General features: G+C 34.9%; 1 protein-coding gene across 1 annotated transcript in view; it reads right to left on the bottom strand.

Annotated features, from left to right (window-relative positions):
- ITGAV (integrin subunit alpha V) overlaps positions 1-15776 on the bottom strand; it is a 92024-nt gene that overhangs the window by 59732 nt on the left and 16516 nt on the right. The window lies entirely within an intron of this gene.

Genomic DNA, 15776 nt, shown 5'->3' with positions numbered 1-15776 from the left:
TGGTTGGTAGAAAAAAGAGTTCAATATGGCACAATACAATCAAACACTTATTTTCATTACTTCAGTCCTCACTATTGAGAAAATTATTTCTGTACACTAAAACTCCAGTGTCAAAAACAAAATGATGCATTGGGATAGACCAAACATCACTATACTCTTAACAATACAAGTATACTTGCCTACAGCACACCTGGGATAGTACTCAAAAATGTCAATATCGTGGAAGACAAAATGAGTAGGAAACGCTTCTAGACTAAAAGAGACCACTAAGGCATGGCAACCAAATGTAAGATGTGATCTCTGATTGAATTTTATGTCCAAATAAGTTTTTTCGAAGTTACAAGGACTTTATTGGGATAAATGTGGAAATGTGAATTGTGAACTAGATAACAGGAATAATGTATAATTCAGCAACAATTACATTGTTACTATTAATATTACATTATTCATAATAATGATTCGTTTCTAATATGTGATGACTATATTGTAGTTACATAAGAAAATGTCCTAGTTTATAGGTGATACATGCTGAAGTATTTAGGGGTTAAGTGTAACAATGTCTGCAACAATGGGTGAAACTAGGTGAACAGTGTATTGTTCATTGTTCATTGTATTACTGAAATTCAAATTTTTACAGGTTTGAAAATTTTCAAAATAATATTTAAGACATAGTAATCAATAAGTACAAAATATATGTACAAGACCAATGGTACCTTCTCACCTTTTTAACACTTTATTGTATTTACTCTAACTATAAAAGTCTTATTCATTACAAAACAAACCAAAATATAAAACAAAGCTATATATAAAGATAAATGTAAATACCACAACCCCACTATAAAAAAATGACCACTGTTAACACATTACCATCTATCCTAAAGACTTGTTTCATGAATATATGCATGTTTTTATATGTAAAATAGATATTAAGTCAATATTTAAGATAACATTAAACTTATCATTATAACCCATAATAAGCCACTTATAAAGGCAGATCTATAATATCATTTTCATTGTTGTGTAGTATCCTATTATATAGCCACAGAATACTTTATTTAATCAATCCTCTACATCTCCCTCAATTTCAAATTTAGGAATATTTCTATTTTTGGAGGGCAGTAGTGTGATCACAGCTCACTGCAGCCTCAACCTCCTACGCTCAAGCGATCCTCCCACTTCAGCCTCTAGAGAAGCTGGGTCTACAGATGCATGCCGCCATGCCTGGCTAATTTTTGTTCTTTCTGTAGAAACAGGGTTTCATCATGTTGTCCAGGCTAGTCTTGACCACCTGAGCTCAAGGTCAACCTGCCTCAGCCTCCCAAACTGCTGAGATTACAGGTGTGAGCCACCATGCCTGGCTGATACACTTACTCTTATGTGAAATAATACTTTTATCCCTCATCCCCAGTCTCTGAAACAAGTCATGCTTATTCCCACCTGCAGGCATTTAGGTCTGAGGTCCTCTTGCCTAGAAACTTTATTCCCTCCACTCTGGATGCAAATCCTAACTGAAAATTTAGGTGTGTTTCTCTATTCATTATGCTAACCCATGATGAAATGGTAGTCTGCCTCTTATGGAAACATTTATTTAACACAAGAGATAATCATAGGAGCAAGCAATTATGGTAGAAAATAGTACAGGAACCCGTAGAGAGTTATAGGAAAGCGAGGGCACACAGTACAAGTGAGGAAATGTTTTCTGAGCCGAAAGAAAATCTTTTTTTTTAAGATAATTGTGAGTTGTTCACTGTAACTACAGAGAATGATCAGGAAGGGAGTGGTTATCAAGAGCCTTTTCTTCTTTTACTTTTTTTTTGAGATAGAGTCTTGCTCTGTCACCCACGCTGGAGTATAGTGGTGCAATGTCAGCTCACTGCAACCTCCGCCTCCCGGGTACAAGTGATTCTCCTGCCCCAGCCTGCCGAGTAGCTGGGATTACAGGCGCCCGCCACCACGCCCAGCTAATTTTTTGTACTCTCAGTAGAGACAACGTTTCACCATGTCGGCCAGGCTGGTCTTCAACTCGTGACCTCAGGTGATCTGCCCACCTCAGTCTCCCAAAGTGCTGGAATTGCAGGCATGAGCCACCTTGCCTGGCCAAGAGCCTTTTTTTCTTAATCGATACATAATAATTTTACATATTCAAGGGGTACATAGTGATGTTTCAATACATATAATCTATACTTATCAGGTCAGTGTAATCAGCATGTTCATCATCTTGAATATTTAGTACTTTTTTGTGTTGGGAACATTCGATTCCTTCCTTCTACCTATTTGAAATTAGATAATACATTATTTTTAACTATAATAATCCTACAGTGGTAGAAAACACTAGAACTTACTCCTCCTATCCAGTTGTAATTTTGCCGCCATTCTCCCTACCTTTCCCAGCCTCTAGTATCTTCTACATTTTACTTCTATGACATCAACTTTTTCTTAGCTTCCACCGATGAGTGAAAACACACAGTGTTTAATTTTCTGTTCCTGGCTTATTTCACTTAACATAATACCCTCCCGTTTCATGCATGTTGCCATAAATGACAGGACTTCATTCTTTTCATGGCTGAACACACACACACACACACACACACTACATTTTTCCACTGTATATACATATTCCTGAACACAGACAGGAATATATATACATTATATATATATAAAAAATAATGTATACACACACACATATATATGTACACACCATGTTTTATCTATTCATCTGTTGTTAAACACCTGAACTGATTCCATATCTTGGTGATTGTGTACAGTGGTTCCAATAAACACAGGACACAGATGTCTGTTTGACATACTGATTTCCTTTCCTTTGGATAAATACCTAGTAGTGGGATTGCCAGATGATATGGTATTTCATTTGTAGTTTTAGAAGAACCTCCGTACTGTACTCCATAGTAGCTGTAGTAATTTACATTCCCACTTTTGTCAAGAGCGTTTATGCCATGCTAAGAATGGGCTTTATGGGATTTTTGAGTTGCCTTCTATGCTAAGTATTTTTTCTCAATTATTATATTCCTGAAAAGTGAAACTTATTCTTTATTAATGGTTATCCAATCTCTCCCTACCACTTTGAAAATTTACCTCCATGAATGTTTTTCTTAACAAATGTTACTTCTCTTTAAACTTGTATACGGTGGCACAAGATGCTGCTGGGCACTGTCAAGCAGCATAGGCCTGCATAGCTACCATGTTCTGTTTCCTATTTCTTTAAAAAAATATCAAAAACATCCCTTGCCATAACAGTAATGGATATCTGTCTTTGAGGACATCAGGGTTAGCTTAAGCTAGAAAATTCATGCAAAATCGGTACGAATTTGACATATCTTTTTGGAAAGCAAAGTAGTCCAGTATAACTGGATATAATGCACTGGCATACATTGGCACCCAAAACTTAGTCAATGGTCTTCAAAAAGAAAAACATCACCCACTGCTTTCAATGCCTTCAGCTGCAACACAGTTACAACCTCATGTTACCATCTTTTTAAGAAGTTTGCTCATTAGGAAGTTTTTCTTTCCTAATCAAAATTGTTTTTCTGGAGACCAAGTCTTAAAATCCTTGACTCAACATTACATAGAAGCTTCACCCAGAGGAAGTGTAAACAGAGTGGGTGAAGAGAAAGCAAAAGAAAGCCTGCTCTCCAGACAAACGGACAAGAAGTTCATTCATGACCTGGCTGAAACTGGCAGCTACCCTGAGGCACATGAGTGAAGTAAATATTCTGAATCACAGCCCTGAAGTCAGCATTTAGAATGATGTTGAACCTCCTCAGATGGCCTGGACTATGCTGACACACTTGAAAAGGAAACAGGACACAGACAACCACAGAAACTCAAAGGCTGGAAGAAATGCTTTCGCAGGCAACAGCCAAAAGTACCAAGATTTCTGTCCATAATCACAAAAGCCATTGGAAGATTAGCTCTGTTCACCCAGATAAATAAAAAAGAAAAAAGAGTATCTCACACAATAAAATAATTTTATTTAATTATCTAAATAAATAAAAGTATTTAAATAACTTAAATCTTAAATATCATTTATTTAATAATCTTTAAATCTCTCTAATAAAGTTCAGAAGAAATTGCTCTGTATTATGTAAATTAACATACAGCTCTGTACTACCACTTTCAAAAATACAGAGGAAAATTTTGCTACAGAAACTTGAAATTAATAAGCAAGTAAATCACTAGAGACTTGAAAATTTCATGTCTGTTTTGCCAGGTTTTCAAACTTGTCATTTGCATTTTATCAAACTCCCATGACTGCATGCTTGAGGACAGAAGCAAATGAGAAAAGCAGATTGCCGTAGCTTTCGACTCTACTCCTTATTAGCAGCCAACTCTTTTCCCTGGTGTTTCCAAAGGCACTGTCAACACATTCGGCATTCGACTTGCTGAACAATTATGGGCAGTGCTTATTTTTAAGATACAATTACCTTCTTACCCTAAGCAAAATGTTTTGTTTCTTCTTTTCATACCAAAAGAACATCCCTTGGAACAAGATTATGTCACCTTTTTGTGAAAAGGCCAAAGTGAACAAGAATGCTAAAGCATTAGAAAAGCAAGAGAGTAAACTTCCATTTTGAAGCTAAATGTGGTTTTAGTCACTTGGCTCCTATTCATTACTATGACTTGTATGAATAATGAAATAATTCAGGTCTTTAACTTACTTTTTGCTAAAACAAATGAACAAAAAAAGTAAAAAGAAAAAAAAAGGCTATTAAAACAATACCACCCTGCATTCATAGACAATTCACAGACTTTCTTAAGCAGCTTTTTACTTTAAACATCACTTGCTTAGTTGTACTTCCTGTAACAAATTTGCTAGGAAAAAAATCTCCCAATAAAGCATGCTTATTTATTATGTAAAAATGGACAGGTTAGTGGAAGAAATCTCTTTGATTATCCATTTATTTATTTAAATAAACGATAAATCATGGGTACCTCCTATGTCTCTATGCTAGTAATATAGCATTAAATGAGACAGATAAGTCTTTGCTTTTGAAGGAGAAAAGTAATACATAATTATATAAAATATTTTCAGAGAGCCATAAATACCATAAGAGAAATTTGAGAGAAAATGATTTGGAGGTCAGACAACTACTGTTATCATGCATTTATTTGTAACTCAATGCTATTTTGAAATAATGTATTCCATTGATTCAGAGCTGCAAATATTCAGATACTAGTATGCCTAAAATCTGAATGTGTACAATAGTCAATGGTGATGTATTTATAATGGTGACACTTTTAGTATTTTTAGTAGTACATAAATAGTACATCAAAGGCACCTTTACATTCACAGTCAACTGATTTTTGACAAAGATGCCAATGCCAAGCAAATTCAGTGGCAAAGAAATAGTCTTTTCAACAAATGGTGCTGGTACAACTAGATACCCATATACAAAAAAATTAATTTGGAACCATACCTCAAACCGTACCAGAAAATTAACTCAACACAGATCACAGGCATCTTTAAATGTAAGAGCTAAAACTATATAACTCTTAAAATAAAACTAGGAAATAAATCTTCATGAACTCGAGTTAGGCAATGATTTAGAAAACCAACCGCATAGTGATAAAACAGTAGATATATCAGCCAATTAAAATTTAAAAATTTTGTGCTTCAAAAACACCATTTAAAAAGTAAAAAGGCAACCCTCAAAATTGGGGAAATTACTTGCTTATCAAATACTGGATAAAAAAAATTGTATCCTAAATAATATGAAAAAAAAAAAAAAAACTCCTACAACTCAGTAAGACAAACAACTAAATTAAAACTAAGCAAAGAATTTGAATAGATGTTTCTCCAAAGAAGAAATAACAGCCAGTAAGCTCAAGAAAAGATGTTCAACATTATTCATCATCAGGTAAATGCAAATCAAAACCACAATAAAATATGGCTTCACATTCATTAGGATGGTTATCATAATATAAAAAAGACAGAATATGAGTGTCCATACGGATATGGAGACACTGAAACCCTCATACATTTCTAATAGAAATGTAAAATGGTACAGCCACTTTTGAAAATAGTTTGACAGTTTTTAAAAAAGGTAAATGTAGATTACCATATGACGCAGCAATTCCACTCCTAACATCTATCCAAGAGAAAGGAAAACATATGTCCACACAAAGATTTGCACATGAATGTTCAGAGTAGCATTATTCGTAATAGCCAAGAAGCAGAAAACACTCAAATGTGCATCTACTGGTGTAAACAAAATGTTTATTCATTCAGTTGAATACTGTTAGGCATAAAAACGGAATGTAGCACTGATACATGCTATAATATGAATATCTATGTATCACATAATTCCGTTTATATAAAATATTCAAAACCAAAATATGTAGACACAGAAAGTAAATTAATAGCTGCTTAGGGCAGGAGGTACAAATGGGGACAGACTGATGTTGGACACATTTCTTTTTAAGGTAATGGAGATGCTGTGGAATTAGGCTGTAGTAATAGCTATAAAACTCTATAAATATAGTAAAAATTCATTGAATTAAACACTTAAAACAAGTCAATGTTGTGGTAAATTATATCTCAATAAAGCTGTTTTTAAAAATGACAAATTTGTCAGGAGAAAAAGTACCTGCGGCATTGAACAGAAATGTGTGTGTGTGTGTGTGTGTGTGTGTGTGTGTGTATGAAATGACTTTTTCAAAATTAATTAAAAATAGATGTGTCAGGAGAGTAATAGACCAAGAATAAAAATGAATAATATAATAGATCAAGAATGAAAATGGATAATAGAAAACAAAATTTAAAAACCCAGAAAGAGCTAATAAGCCTGTGAAAAAAGACTCAAGCTTACCAGAAATAACAGAAATGAATATTAAAATAAGACATATGTTTCACCTGTCAGGCAAAGGAAGATAGTATTAAATTTGGTTCAAATATTGCTTGTGTCAGTATTGTCCTATTTGGCAAAGATGTATCAGAAATCCTGAAACACACACTGCTATGACTTCTACGTTTATTTTTTAAAAATTAACTAAAAAAAATTTCGTAATACAAACTAAGACTAATAAGCACGTCAAAGGTTTGTTATAAAACAACAGCATGTCCAACAGAATAGGAGACAGAGTAAATAATAACTTTATGTATTTTGCATATTTACACACAGAAACACACACACACAGAATATACACAGGCCATAAGGCACATGCACAAATACACACACAAAAGTATATCCTATGGCCACTGGCTTCCTGAGTGGTGAGATTTAAGTAGGTCTGGTTTTCTCATATTTTCATCAATGGATGTGCATTATTTATAAAATGTTTTAAAGGTTTTTTTAAAAAGTAGTGTGGATAAGTATCCTTCAATCCTCATATACAAAAGCTTAGTTTGACGCTCCCACATCCCCTCTTAATTAACTTTATGTTTACATTTTCATCTCACACATGTAAAGGAGTTTTAGTTCATAAAATTCAAGAAAAATTTTAATTACACAAGCTCTTCTTTCTTTAAGCATTAACGTTCCTAGGAACCTCTTCCTTCTTTTTTTAAGCATTAACCTTCCTAGGAACCTCTATTCTATGTTATAGAATCAAACTATTAGAGTAGAATATTGCATAAAATAACTAATTAAAAAATAAAAATTCTAGATAACTACTGAAGACTAAAATGGTGGTTAATGATTTCGTTGATTTAGTAAGGAAATACAGTTTGTTAATTTATTTAAGAAACTCTGACAGACAATAGGTAGTGATAAGATATTAGAACAGTACTAATAATGAAAGGACAATTTGCTTTATAAACTTCCAAAGTGTCTTCAAATGTCTCTTCAAGCTTACCTGTACTGACTTAAAATGGTCAAGAGACCAAAGTCCCCAAATCCAAAGTGTTTGAAAAATAAATCATTTATATATACACAAAACTGAGTTCTGCAGCCATAATCCATGGACATGTCAAAGTGTTACTAATTTATATAAAACCATCCAGAAACATCTTTTACATAAAATAAGATACAGCTGTTTCCCACACATAAACAAAAAGAGTCAGAAAAGCAGAACCAGAAGAAAACAGGAATGAAGCTCATTTCACTGGGATTGGTATTCATTGAGTTAGTCAGTTATTACTACCACAGCCAATAAAGAATCAAAATCTCCCTCTTCTTCCATGAGCAATTCCGACGGTCCTGCTGGAGTGCAGCACAAAGAATACAGGCCTTTTGAAAACACTCACTGCTTTATCAATGCTGGTTTGTTTCCTTCTAGTCATGAGAAGGAAATGATCCTGAAAGCATCTAACATTTTAAGACAAAAACTCTTTACTGGGAATTAAAAAAAAAAAAAAAGCCAATCCTATGTTAAGTCCTAAAGAACGGGTTGAATCAGGTCAAAGTGAGCAGGGAAAGGAAGAGACTTTAAAAGAGCTTGTGAGTTTGGTTTCAGTAAAACGCAGAAAACATTAAAATACTGACTAACTGTATGACTGACAGTCAATTAGTAATAAATGAATTCGACTACAAGATTTCTAAAGTGCTTACCAGCTCTCTGTGTAATTCTGTAACGGAGTAACAGATTTTATCAGGAGAAACATTTTTATTTTTAAAAATTCCTTGGTATAAATTTGTTTTGTATTAACAAGGGAAGGGAAACTACTTTTCTTTTTAACTTTTTAGTGTACAGGACAGCTGCAACTGTAGAAATACCTAGACACAACTCTGGAAGACAGAAAATTCACCAATAGGAGGAAGTAAAACTTAAAGGAGGTTAGTTTAGGGTCTGCCTGAGTGTTTTAATTGCAACGAGATGGAAATTGTACTGCACAAGCTAGAAAACAGCTAAATGTTTTATGTTCTCTATTAAATACAAAACCTAGTTATACCCAGAAAATATTCCACAGCATTTTTCTTGACCATAGAACTGGCATAGCCAAGGTTTACTCTCAACCTACGGCCAGGCCCTTCTAGGAACAAATGGCAAGCATTACAGCAAGCTGTTTTGGGCAGGAAAAATAGTAATCTGACCTATGCCCTTCAGTATGACAGAAATAGTTAGTGGTAGCTGACATCCATTCACTGTATTTGGAATATAAAGGTAGGAGCTTCTCCTTTAAAAAAACAAACAAATAAAAAACAACAACCACCACAAAAAAAAACATACTTAACAAATAAGTAGGTAAGCCTGCATTTCTAAGCAAAAAGACTTTCATACGGTGGTGAAACATGGTTTCTTTTCTCAATGCACATTAGCAGTTTATCTTTTTGGGAGAAAAAAAACACACACACACACATATTACTAAGAAACATGGCCAAGGATCAGTCTATCAGTAACATCTGCTTCCCTAGAAAAGGAAAACATGTTATAAGAGGATTTTCTCAAATGTCACAATAACAGAAGTTAAAATGCAAACCAAGCTATAATCAATTTAAGAAATATCCACAATTATCTTTATTTCTTTCCTTTTCCATACTTATTTAGTTCCCTACAGTTCTAGTATGGGCACAACACAAACAATCCTTTCTTCACCTGTATAATGCTTTCTTGTTTACAAAGTATTGAAAGTAATGACAAGAATGGCAATTACTTTTGCACCAACCTAATGCCTTCATAGACATTGTTTTTAAAAAAAAAAAAAAAAATCAGATATGGGGTCTCATTATGTTGCCCAGGCTGGTCTCAAACTCCTGGACTCAAGCAATCCTCCTGCCTCCGCCTCCCGAAGTGCTGGGATTACAGGCATGAGCCACCAGGCCACCATGCTTGACTAATATTATCTCATTTGATCTACATGGCAACCCTGAGAGGTAGGTATTATGCTTATTTGACAAATGGGGAAATTGTGGATGGTGCTTGCCCAGGGTCACAGTTAATAGGCATCAGAGTCTGACTCTAAGCCTACATCTTCTAAATCTAGTTTGAATTCTTTATAACCAAAGCTGCCAAGGGAAAAAGAACAAGAGAGACAGCAATGCCTACTTATATAAGCATGGTTCTTGTCTTAGCATAGCTTGCAGTATAACCAATATCAGTTGTGGCTTACAGCTGTAATCCTAGCACTTTGGGAGGCTGAGATGGGAGGATCGCTTGAGGCCAGGAGTTTGAGACCAGGCTGGTCTAACATAGCAAGACCCCATCTCTCTTTTTTAAAGAAAAAAGAAAACAAATAATTAAAAAAGAAAATACATAAAAGGGCACCATGGTAGGCAGAATAATATCCCTGAGATATTCAACTTCTAATTCCCAGAAACTGACACATAAATATGTGACTTTACAAGGCAAAAAGGACTTTGCAGAAGTGATCAAATTAAGGACCTTGAAATAAGAGGTAAGTCTGGATTATCTGGGTGGACCCATTAAAATCACAAGGGTTGCGGGGGTGGGGGGCAGTAGGGTCAATGTTCAAGTAATACAGCATGAGAACGAACCCAGTAGCTATTGCTGGCTTTGAAGATAAGGGAAGGAACCACAAGACAAAGAATACGAATGGCTCTACCAGCTGGAAATGGAGAGGAAACAGTTTCTCACCTTGATTTAGCCCGGTGAATCCATTTTGGACATCTGACCTCCAGAACTAAAGATAACAAATTTGTTATCTTTGGTAACTTATGACAATAGAACAGGAAACTAATGTGGCCATGAAGGCAAAACAGATAACAGACTACATGAACAGTCTAGGCTTGCTACATGAATAGTCTCAATATTGTTTTGCATAGCAATCTATTACAGTTTGGAATAACTTTACTACTGAAAATACATAGATCATTAATCCCTAAACTAAATCATGCAATTAATCTTTTCTTCAGTTCTACTTTTCCACATCCACTTGTGAGTTTTCCACGTATCAATCATCTTAGACTAAAACAAAGAAATCATACCCCCAAATAACTGTTTCATTTTCACTAATTCTATAACATATCAAAGTTCACATTATTCTTTCAATTTAGGGGGAAAAACCTATTCCGTCATTATGAAGACCCTATTTAAAAATCTATAAATTATGAAGAGTCACTGGATGAAAAGGTTTAAAAATCCAAGAGGGCAACTGCTATTTCCAAAGCAAGTTGTAATATTTCAATCATTGCATAAACATATAAAATAAGAAAATTTTTAAAACATCTTAGTTGTGGCTTTGTTTATATATTCTATCAAGCAAATACGGCGGAAAAAGAAAAATAAAGATGACAAGCCAGAGTGAAGATCTTGAAAGAAAACTAACAGGGTAGCACATTTTGGAAATAAATTTTGCAAATCTAAATTTTGGACTAAGGTTTCCTTTCGCTCCTCAAGGCTCACTAAAGCACAGCCATTATTCAAAAATCAAAGCAGCAAGTAACTTTTCCATCCTGGATTGCACCTTCTACTAAATTAAACTTCGTATCATGAAACTCCACATTTTTTAAAGTCATGTCTATAATATTTTGAATATATGTATATGATAATATTCATTATTTCATGTAACTTCTATCATTTTACCAAAAAAGTGACTAGGAAAATTAATAAAATGGGTACTGAACGTATTAGTTCATCTGCAGTGTTCATGTGAAATTTACAAGGAACCAGAAATTCAAGATGTCCCTATGGAGCTCTAGATCCTTCTATCTCTAATATAATACTCTATATGCATTAAGATTTAAAGGTAAATTTATTTGGCTAGACCTTTAGAGTATATTTTTAAAAACTCATTTATATCTTTCCTCAGCTATTTCCAGTTTTATCCCTCATCATGCCCTCAACACCATAACCCCACCACCACACACGTATAACCCTTATGCCCACATACATATACATACATGTAGGACACATGGAATTACTCGATTTCCAGTCACTAACTTCTTTTACTAAGCATACACATACTGGTTTCTCAAGCTGTAACCCTCTTCGACATCTAAGGAATTTCATCTCATTTTTCATTAGCTAGCTCAAATGTCACCAACTAATCTAGGAAGCCTTCTTCAAAGTCCCCAGGCAAAGTTAGATACTTTCTAGTTATGCCTCCTTTATTTTGGTATGAATCTATTTGCATCTGCTGTTCAGAATTACAGTAAAATAACTTTTAGACTAGTCTCTCAAATATATTTTTGAAAGCCTCTCTCTTATCCCCAACTCAAACCACCAAAATCATGCTACAGGATAGGAAAGAAAGCACATCAAAAGTGTCCATCTGTCTTCTTTAAAAGCTAAAAAAGTTGTGTTATGATACCTTAAAAGCAAAATCCAGATTTTCTTAATTAGCTACTAGTGCATGTCTTAATGCATGTGACAAGTAACAGTTAAATGACCTTTATCTAGTATATAAATAGATAATTATATACTGTCTAATATCCAGGGACCTCACAGGTAAACACAAAGTAAAATTAGTTCATGAATTACTAATTAGCCCAACAGATAAATAGCGTTATTTGCAAAGGATGTTTCTTTCCCATTACCGTTTTCCAGTCAAAAGGAGAAAAAGGCACCCTCTTAATCCTATACCTTTTAGTTCCCTCTACAGCTCATAATCTTCTTAATCTTCTTAGTTGTGAAAGATAAGACAGGCTTTCCAGGTCTTTCACAGATATGAGACTTGGACTCACCCAAACAGACACTACTATAAAAGTTTTAAAACTCTAGCAAATGATGCAAAGTGGCATGATGGTTAAGAAATTATTCTCATGGTGCTATTCCACATTCAGCAACAGCAGTTCCAGCAACAATAAAATCCACCAGTTGTTCTTTTGTTAGCTTCTCTTGGTTCCTGCCTATTTTTTCAGATAACTGTGAAGTTATCAACATCCTTCCAATAAATTCTTGTTCTGTTAAATTTAGCTACAGTCTATTTCTATTACTTTTCATGAAGAGTCCAAAACTTGCATGCAACACACACACAGGCAACCCACCATAGGGAAATGGAATAAATGGTGAGTGGAAATAAATGTGTTCCCTGCCTTTAGATAGCTTATAGTCTACTCAGGGAAACAAACATACTATAACATCAGTAAGAAAAAAAAAAAAATCAACAAAAAATTCAGCTTAATAAAGAAAGGAAACTGTACTCAGTGCACTGAGACTACCAATACGGCAGAACCTGACCTAAAAGGCAAATGGGAGAGGAAAGGATCATTTTACAAAATATTACTTAATGCCAAGCATTTAGAGTATCTCCAAGCACTTTACTGTAAAATTGTTTTTTGTGATTCTAGAGCTAGCTGAGGTTTGTTCTTTTTTGTAGGAAGGAATATAGTTACTATTCTGTTTTTTCAAAGGAGAAACAGACTATACAGCAACTAGCCTAGAATATTTCATATAGTTACAAACTTCAAATGTTGATGTAACAATCATCTGGGGCTTCTTAAGTCTCAATTAAACTTTCAGACTCAGAAAACTACCAAAGGCCATATGCAGCACCAGTCTATTTACAAGGATGTAAGACAGAACCACAGCTTTCCAGCAGGACAGAACCAGACATACCTCTTTGGTGAGAATCCTTACATGAACTTTCCTATACAGCTGTCCACCCAGCTGTCCAGGGTACTTCTCTTTGCCCTGCCAGGTGACAGCTCAGATTTGAAGAAACAAAACCTGGTAGACACAGGAGTCATTCGGGCTTCAAATCCTCTTGTCCCCACAGAAATGACATCTTTTGCAACAACTCTATAGCCATAGCTTCCAGAGTCGCCACAAAACACATGCCAGTTTTAAATCACTATACTCAAGGAACCCCAAAGCTATGATAGCCCTATCAGGTACTTAGTCTATTTATACTTTCTCCCAATCCAAATGCAACTTAACATCTGGGGCCATTTTTAGCATAAGCAATGATACCTAGTCATTTAGTCACTCAGATACTCAGTAAGTCAGACTAGAAACTTAAAGGAAGACCAAACTGGCATGCAGAATAGAAAGTGGTTTTAATAACCATTTTCCAGCAGCTGATTATTGGTAATATTCCATGTTAATATCCCTATATGTGTTATTCAGTTTAGTTTCCAAGATGCTATGGTAACAAGCATCCCCCAAATCTCAAGTAGTTAAAAATAACAATAGTTTTTTTTTGGACACACACATATGAGTAAGAGTCTAATCTTTATGTCTTCCTTACTACAGGCCTCAGGTTGACAGAAGTTCTACCATTTAAACTATCACTACTCACTATGCCATCTGGGAAGCGGCAGAATAATGCCCCAGCTCTTAAACCCTGCCACCCAGAAATGACACAATTCTGCTCATGTTTTACGGGCCAGAAAAAGTCACATGGGCATACCAAAGTTCTTCCCAAAAGTTTAAAAAAATGTGAATAACGACAAAGTGTTGTAATGTCTCCCACATCATACAATTACAGCTAATTTTCTTGAGACTATTTCATAAAGTAAATTATTTCCCAAATATTAAAAACATGAGGACAGGGCACTTTTAAGCATTAAAATCTGTTCTGGGCTCAGAAACACAAGAAAGTAAATAAACTAACCAATTTATACTCTTCATGATCACCCCTGGAATGTATTATACAACGGAGAATGGCAGGTAATTTTCCCAAGGTAATGTTAGAAAAAAATGACAGAGGCTAGATTTGAGCCCATGTCTGTTTAACTACAAGGCCTATTCCTTTTCATGACACCATGAGGTATAACAAATAATGGAGAGATGAAAAAGAGTCAAAGAGGAAAGCCCACAATAGTATCAAGAAGTTTAGGAGGGATAAAAGGATGTGATCATGTCAAGCAGACAAAGAGCAGAAACTTTAAGGAGGGAATGGCCAATGGGGTGATTGTAAAAGAGCAGTCCAAAGAGATGAGGGACCATAACCATCCACTGAAGCCAGTAAATAGGCTGCTGCTAACAATCGCAGCTAGAATCACTGCTGGGTTGGGTTGGTGCCACAACCCAACAGTGATTCTATTGGGTTGAAGCATGGAAAGTGATGAAGACACAATATGTATTCAAAAATCATGGATGTAAAGGAAAGAAAAGAGAAAGATATGACTAAGAAAAGATACATCTCCAAGGGAAAACAGTTTTTGATTAGTTTTTCAGGTAAAAACACTTTAAACATACTTCAAAATTGGGGAAGAAAGGAAAAGGGAGAATGCAGCAGGGATACAGAAGCAAATGAAGGAATAGGGAGGGTCTCTAAGAAGGCAAAAGGGAGGAATAGCAACTTGAAACAGCTCATGTTTACTGAGCCATTCCAGTATGCCAATCCCTGTCCTAAGCATTTTAAAAGTCTTCACTTATATGTAAATTAACTCATTTGGTGTAATCCACACCTATGGAGCAGGTTGATGAGAATACTCTACTAGGGAGAAGAGGGTAACCTAATAGTAACCTGTATAACATCAACAGCTGGTAACTGGCAGAACCAGAGTTTGAGCCCCAGGGAGGTTGCCTTCAGAAACCCCACATATCTGCTCAGCCTCTGTCTCCCTTGAATAATAAAAAAGAGAAAAGACATTTGTATTGTAGAGATGCTTATATGTTTGGTCTAGGATGGGATGAAGAGTTCGTTGGGAGAGAGACATAAAGAAAGTTTAGCAGGATGCTATAAGCTATAAGCATTTCTTCCTTGAAACTCAATACAATATGGTTTAATGTGGCTGTTTTAGATATACATTTTCTTGACTGGGTTATTTAAATCTATGTTGTCCTCTTACATTCAAATAAACACCATTTGAATAAAAATACTAACGTAAAAAAATTAAGTCTTAATTTCTTTTCCACTGGGGAGGTCTCAGAAGTTATACAAAAGGATTACAGAAATATCATAAACAGGGACAAAAGATATACATATACATAAGAATATATGTATTATACATATAAATATATTTTATATATGT

Source organism: Papio anubis, chromosome 10 (assembly GCF_008728515.1).
Source record: "Papio anubis isolate 15944 chromosome 10, Panubis1.0, whole genome shotgun sequence".
In the NCBI taxonomy this organism is placed as follows: domain Eukaryota; kingdom Metazoa; phylum Chordata; class Mammalia; order Primates; family Cercopithecidae; genus Papio; species Papio anubis.
This window is presented reverse-complemented; position numbering and strand designations above follow the sequence as displayed.